We start from the raw sequence: 7,500 nt of genomic DNA, 5'->3' as shown, positions 1-7,500 counted from the left end.
CAGAGATAGAGATAGAGACAGAGACAGAGACAGAGACAGAGATAGAGACAGAGACAGAGACAGACACAGATACAGAGACAGAGACAGAGACAGAAGCAGAGACAGAGACAGAGACAGAGACGGAGGCAGAGACAGAGACAGAGACAGAGACAGAGACAGAGACAGATACAGAGACAGAGACAGAGACAGAGACAGATACAGAGACAGAGACAGATGCAGAGGCAGACACAGAGACAGAGACAGATACAGAGACAGAGACAGAGACAGAGACAGAGACAGAGACAGAGACAGAGACAGAGGCAGAGGCAAAGGCAGAGGCAGAGACTGCGACAGAGACAGTGACGGCGCGAGAGACAGAGATAGAGACAGAGACAGAGACAGAGACAGAGACAGAGACGGAGACAGAGACAGAGACAGAGACAGAGACAGAGACAGCGACAGCGACAGAGACAGGGACAGAGAGAGAGACAGACACAGAGACTGAGACAGAGACAGAGACAGAGATAGCGAGAGAGACAGATATAGAGACAGAGACAGAGATTGAGACAGAGACAGAGACAGACAGAGACAGAGATAGAGACAGAGACAGAGACAGAGACAGAGACCGAGACAGAGACAGAGATAGAGACGGAGACGGAGACAGAGACAGAGACAGAGACAGAGACAGAGACAGAGACGGAGACAGAGACAGAGACAGAGACAGAGACAGAGACAGAGACGGAGACAGAGACAGAGACAGAGACAGACACAGAGACAGAGACAGAGACAGAGACAGAGACGGAGACGGAGACAGAGACAGAGACAGAGACGGAGACAGAGACGGAGACAGAGACAGAGACAGAGACAGAGACAGAGACAGAGACAGAGACAGAGACAGAGACAGAGGCAGAGGCAAAGGCAGAGGCAGAGACTGCGACAGAGACAGTGACGGCGCGAGAGACAGAGATAGAGACAGAGACAGAGACAGAGACAGAGACAGAGACGGAGACAGAGACAGAGACAGAGACAGAGACAGAGACAGCGACAGCGACAGAGACAGGGACAGAGAGAGAGACAGACACAGAGGCTGAGACAGAGACAGAGACGGAGACAGAGACAGAGACAGAAACAGAGACAGAGACAGCGACAGCGACAGAGACAGGGACAGAGAGAGAGACAGACACAGAGACTGAGACAGAGACAGAGACAGAGATAGCGAGAGAGACAGATATAGAGACAGAGACAGAGATTGAGACAGAGACAGAGACAGACAGAGACAGAGATAGAGACAGAGACAGAGACAGAGACAGAGACCGAGACAGAGACAGAGATAGAGACGGAGACGGAGACAGAGACAGAGACAGAGACAGAGACAGAGACAGAGACGGAGACAGAGACAGAGACAGAGACAGAGACAGAGACAGAGACGGAGACAGAGACAGAGACAGAGACAGACACAGAGACAGAGACAGAGACAGAGACAGAGACGGAGACGGAGACAGAGACAGAGACAGAGACGGAGACAGAGACGGAGACAGAGACAGAGACAGAGACAGAGACAGAGACAGAGACAGAGACAGAGACAGAGACAGAGACAGAGGCAGAGGCAAAGGCAGAGGCAGAGACTGCGACAGAGACAGTGACGGCGCGAGAGACAGAGATAGAGACAGAGACAGAGACAGAGACAGAGACAGAGACGGAGACAGAGACAGAGACAGAGACAGAGACAGAGACAGCGACAGCGACAGAGACAGGGACAGAGAGAGAGACAGACACAGAGACTGAGACAGAGACAGAGACAGAGATAGCGAGAGAGACAGATATAGAGACAGAGACAGAGATTGAGACAGAGACAGAGACAGACAGAGACAGAGATAGAGACAGAGACAGAGACAGAGACAGAGACAGAGACCGAGACAGAGACAGAGATAGAGACGGAGACGGAGACAGAGACAGAGACAGAGACAGAGACGGAGACAGAGACAGAGACAGAGACAGAGACAGAGACGGAGACAGAGACAGAGACAGAGACAGACACAGAGACAGAGACAGAGACAGAGACGGAGACGGAGACGGAGACAGAGACAGAGACGGAGACAGAGACGGAGACAGAGACAGAGACAGAGACAGAGACAGAGACAGAGACAGAGAAAGAGACAGAGACAGAGACAGCGACAGCGACAGAGACAGAGACAGAAACAGAGACAGAGTCAGAGACAGACATAGAGACAGAGACAAAGGGCAGGGACAGAGGCAGAGACGGAGACAGATACAGAGACAGAGACTGAGACAGAGACAGAGACAGAGACGGCGTGAGAGACAGAGATAGAGACAGAGACAGAGACAGAGACGGAGACAGAGACAGAGACGGAGACAGAGACAGAGAAAGAGACAGAGACAGAGACAGCGACAGAGACAGAAACAGAGACAGAGACAGAGACAGAGACAGAGACAGTGACAGAGACAGAGACAGAGACAGAGACGGCGCGAGAGACAGAGATAGAGACAGAGACAGAGACAGAGACAGATACGGCGAGAGAGACAGAGATAGAGACAGAGACAGAGACAGAGACGGAGACGGAGACAGAGACCGAGACAGAGACAGAGACAGAGACAGAGACAGAGACAGAGACAGAGACAGAGACAGAGACAGAGACAGAGACAGAGACAGAAACAGAGACAGAGACAGCGACAGAGACAGAGACAGAGACAGAGACAGAGACAGAGACAGAGGCAGAGACAGAGACAGGGATAGAGACAGAGACAGAGACAGAGACGGAGACAGAGACAGAGACGGAGACAGAGACAGAGACAGAGAAAGAGACAGAGACAGAGACAGCGACGGAGACAGAAACAGAGACAGAGACAGAGAGGTCGAGAGAGACAGAGATAGAGACGGAGACAGAGACAGAGACAGAGACGGCGAGAGAGACAGAGACAGAGACAGAGACAGAGACAGACACAGAGACAGAGACAGAGACAGAGACAGAGACAGATACAGAGACAGAGACAGAGACAGAGACAGAGACAGAGACAGAGAAAGAGACAGAGACAGAGACAGAGACAGAGACAGAGACAGCGACAGAGACAGAGACAGAGACAGAGACAGAGACAGAGACAGATACAGAGACGGAGACAGAGACAGAGACAGAGACAGAGACAGAGACAGAGGCAGAGACAGAGACAGCAACAGCGACAGAGACAGGGACAGAGAGAGAGACAGAGACGGAGACTGAGACAGAGACAGAGACAGAGATAGCGAGAGAGACAGAGATAGAGAGAGAGACAGAGATTGAGACAGAGACAGAGACAGACAGAGACAGAGACAGAGACAGAGACAGAGACAGAGACAGAGACAGAGACAGAGACAGAGACAGAGACAGAGACAGAGACAGAGACAGAGACAGAGACAGAGACAGAGACAGAGACAGAGACAGAGACAGAGACAGAGACAGAGACAGAGGCAGAGGCAGAAACTGCGACAGAGACAGTGACGGCGAGAGAGACAGAAACAGAGACAGAAACAGAGACAGACATAGAGACAGAGACAGAGGCAGAGACATAGACAGAGACAGAGACTGCGACAGAGACAGAGACAGAGATAGAGACAGAGACAGAGACAGAGACAGAGACAGAGACAGAGACAGAGACGGAGACAGAGACAGAGACAGAGACAGAGACAGAGACAGAGACAGAGACAGCGACAGCGACAGAGACAGGGACAGAGAGAGAGACAGAGACAGAGACTGAGACAGAGACAGAGACAGAGATAGCGAGAGAGACAGAGATAGAGAGAGAGACAGAGATTGAGACAGAGACAGAGGCAGAGACAGAGGCAGGGACAGAGGCAGACACAGAGACAGAGACAGAGACATGGACAGGGACAGAGGCAGAGGTAAAAGCAGAGACAGAGACAGCGAGAGAGATAGAGATAGAGGCAGAGACAGAGACAGAGTCAGAGATAGAGGCAGCGGCAGAGGCAGAGACTGCGACAGAGACAGTGACGGCGAGAGAGACAGAGATAGAGACAGCGACAGAGACAGAGACAGGGACGGAGACAGAGACAGAAACCGAGATAGAGACAGAGACAGAGACAGAGGTAGACGCAGAGGCAAAGGCAGAGGCAGAGACTGCGACAGAGACAGTGACGGCGAGAGAGACAGAAACAGAGACAGAAGCAGAGGCAGACATAGAGACAGAGACAGCGGCAGGGACAGAGGCAGAGACAGAGACAGAGACAGAGACTGCGACAGAGACAGAGACCGCGAGAGAGACAGAGATAGAGACAGCGACAGAGACAGAGACAGAGACAGCGAGAGAGACAGAGATAGAGACAGAGACAGAGACAGAGACAGAGACAGAGACAGAGACAGAGACAGAGACAGAGACAGAGACAGAGACAGAGACAGAGACAGAGACAGAGACAGAGACAGAGGCTGAGACAGAGACGGCGAGAGAGACAGAGATAGAGACAGAGACAGAGACAGAGACAGAGATAGAGACAGAGACAGAGACAGACACAGATACAGAGACAGAGACAGAGACAGAAGCAGAGACAGAGACAGAGACAGAGACGGAGGCAGAGACAGAGACAGAGACAGAGACAGAGACAGAGACAGAGACAGAGACAGATACAGATACAGAGACAGAGACAGATACAGAGACAGAGACAGATACAGAGACAGATACAGAGACAGAGACGGAGACAGAGACAGAGACAGAGACAGAGACAGAGACAGAGACAGAGACAGAGAAAGAGACAGAGACAGAGACAGCGACAGCGACAGAGACAGAGACAGAAACAGAGACAGAGTCAGAGACAGACATAGAGACAGAGACAAAGGGCAGGGACAGAGGCAGAGACGGAGACAGATACAGAGACAGAGACTGAGACAGAGACAGAGACAGAGACGGCGTGAGAGACAGAGATAGAGACAGAGACAGAGACAGAGACGGAGACAGAGACAGAGACGGAGACAGAGACAGAGAAAGAGACAGAGACAGAGACAGCGACAGAGACAGAAACAGAGACAGAGACAGAGACAGAGACAGACACAGTGACAGAGACAGAGACAGAGACAGAGACGGCGCGAGAGACAGAGATAGAGACAGAGACAGAGACAGAGACAGATACGGCGAGAGAGACAGAGATAGAGACAGAGACAGAGACAGAGACGGAGACGGAGACAGAGACCGAGACAGAGACAGAGACAGAGACAGAGACAGAGACAGAGACAGAGACAGAGACAGAGACAGAGACAGAGACAGAGACAGAGACAGAGACAGAAACAGAGACAGAGACAGCGACAGAGACAGAGACAGAGACAGAGACAGAGACAGAGACAGAGGCAGAGGCAGAGACAGAGACAGAGATAGAGACAGAGACAGAGACAGAGACGGAGACAGAGACAGAGACGGAGACAGAGACAGAGACAGAGAAAGAGACAGAGACAGAGACAGCGACGGAGACAGAAACAGAGACAGAGACAGAGAGGTCGAGAGAGACAGAGATAGAGACGGAGACAGAGACAGAGACAGAGACGGCGAGAGAGACAGAGACAGAGACAGAGACAGAGACAGACACAGAGACAGAGACAGAGACAGAGACAGAGACAGATACAGAGACAGAGACAGAGACAGAGACAGAGACAGAGACAGAGAAAGAGACAGAGACAGAGACAGAGACAGAGACAGAGACAGCGACAGAGACAGAGACAGAGACAGAGACAGAGACAGAGACAGATACAGAGACGGAGACAGAGACAGAGACAGAGACAGAGACAGAGACAGAGGCAGAGACAGAGACAGCGACAGCGACAGAGACAGGGACAGAGAGAGAGACAGAGACGGAGACTGAGACAGAGACAGAGACAGAGATAGCGAGAGAGACAGAGATAGAGAGGGAGACAGAGATTGAGACAGAGACAGAGACAGACAGAGACAGAGACAGAGACAGAGACAGAGACAGAGACAGAGACAGAGACAGAGACAGAGACAGAGACAGAGACAGAGACAGAGACAGAGACAGAGACAGAGACAGAGACAGAGACAGAGACAGAGACAGAGACAGAGGCAGAGGCAGAGACTGCGACAGAGACAGTGACGGCGAGAGAGACAGAAACAGAGACAGAAACAGAGACAGACATAGAGACAGAGACAGAGGCAGAGACATAGACAGAGACAGAGACTGCGACAGAGACAGAGACAGAGATAGAGACAGAGACAGAGACAGAGACAGAGACAGAGACAGAGACAGAGACGGAGACAGAGACAGAGACAGAGACAGAGACAGAGACAGAGACAGAGACAGCGACAGCGACAGAGACAGGGACAGAGACAGAGACAGAGACAGAGACAGAGACAGAGACAGAGACAGAGACAGAGACAGAGACAGAGACAGAGACAGAGACAGAGACAGAGACAGAGACAGAGACAGAGACAGAGACAGAGACAGAGATAGAGACAGAGACAGAGACAGAGACGGAGACAGAGACAGAGACGGAGACAGAGACAGAGACAGAGAAAGAGACAGAGACAGAGACAGCGACGGAGACAGAAACAGAGACAGAGACAGAGAGGTCGAGAGAGACAGAGATAGAGACGGAGACAGAGACAGAGACAGAGACGGCGAGAGAGACAGAGACAGAGACAGAGACAGATACAGAGACAGAGACAGAGACAGAGACAGAGACAGAGACAGAGACAGAGACAGAGACAGAGACAGAGACAGAGAAAGAGACAGAGACAGAGACAGAGACAGAGACAGAGACAGAGACAGCGACAGAGACAGAGACAGAGACAGAGACAGAGACAGAGACAGAGACAGAGACGGAGACAGAGACAGAGACAGAGACAGAGACAGAGACAGAGATAGAGACAGCGACAGCGACAGAGACAGAGACAGGGACAGAGAGAGAGACAGAGACAGAGACTGAGACAGAGACAGAGACAGAGATAGCGAGAGAGACAGAGATAGAGAGAGAGACAGAGATTGAGACAGAGACAGAGACAGACAGAGACAGAGACAGAGACAGAGACAGAGACAGAGACAGAGACGGAGACAGAGACAGAGACAGAGACAGAGACAGAGACAGAGACAGAGACAGCGACAGCGACAGAGACAGGGACAGAGAGAGAGACAGAGACAGAGACTGAGACAGAGACAGAGACAGAGATAGCGAGAGAGACAGAGATAGAGACAGAGACAGAGACAGAGACTGAGACAGCGAGAGAGACAGAGACAGAGACAGAGACAGAGACAGAGACAGAGACAGAGACAGAGACAAAGACAGAGGCAGAGACAGAGACGGCGAGAGAGACAGAGATAGAGACAGAGACAGAGACAGAGACAGAGATAGAGACAGAGACAGAGACAGACACAGATACAGAGACAGAGACAGAGACAGAAGCAGAGACAGAGACAGAGACAGAGACGGAGGCAGAGACAGAGACAGAGACAGAGACAGAGACAGATACAGATACAGAGACAGAGACAGATACAGAGACAGAGACAGATGCAGA

This window comes from Megachile rotundata, chromosome 3, assembly GCF_050947335.1.
Source record: "Megachile rotundata isolate GNS110a chromosome 3, iyMegRotu1, whole genome shotgun sequence".
Lineage (NCBI taxonomy): Eukaryota > Metazoa > Arthropoda > Insecta > Hymenoptera > Megachilidae > Megachile > Megachile rotundata.
Note: the sequence above shows the minus strand (reverse complement) of the source record.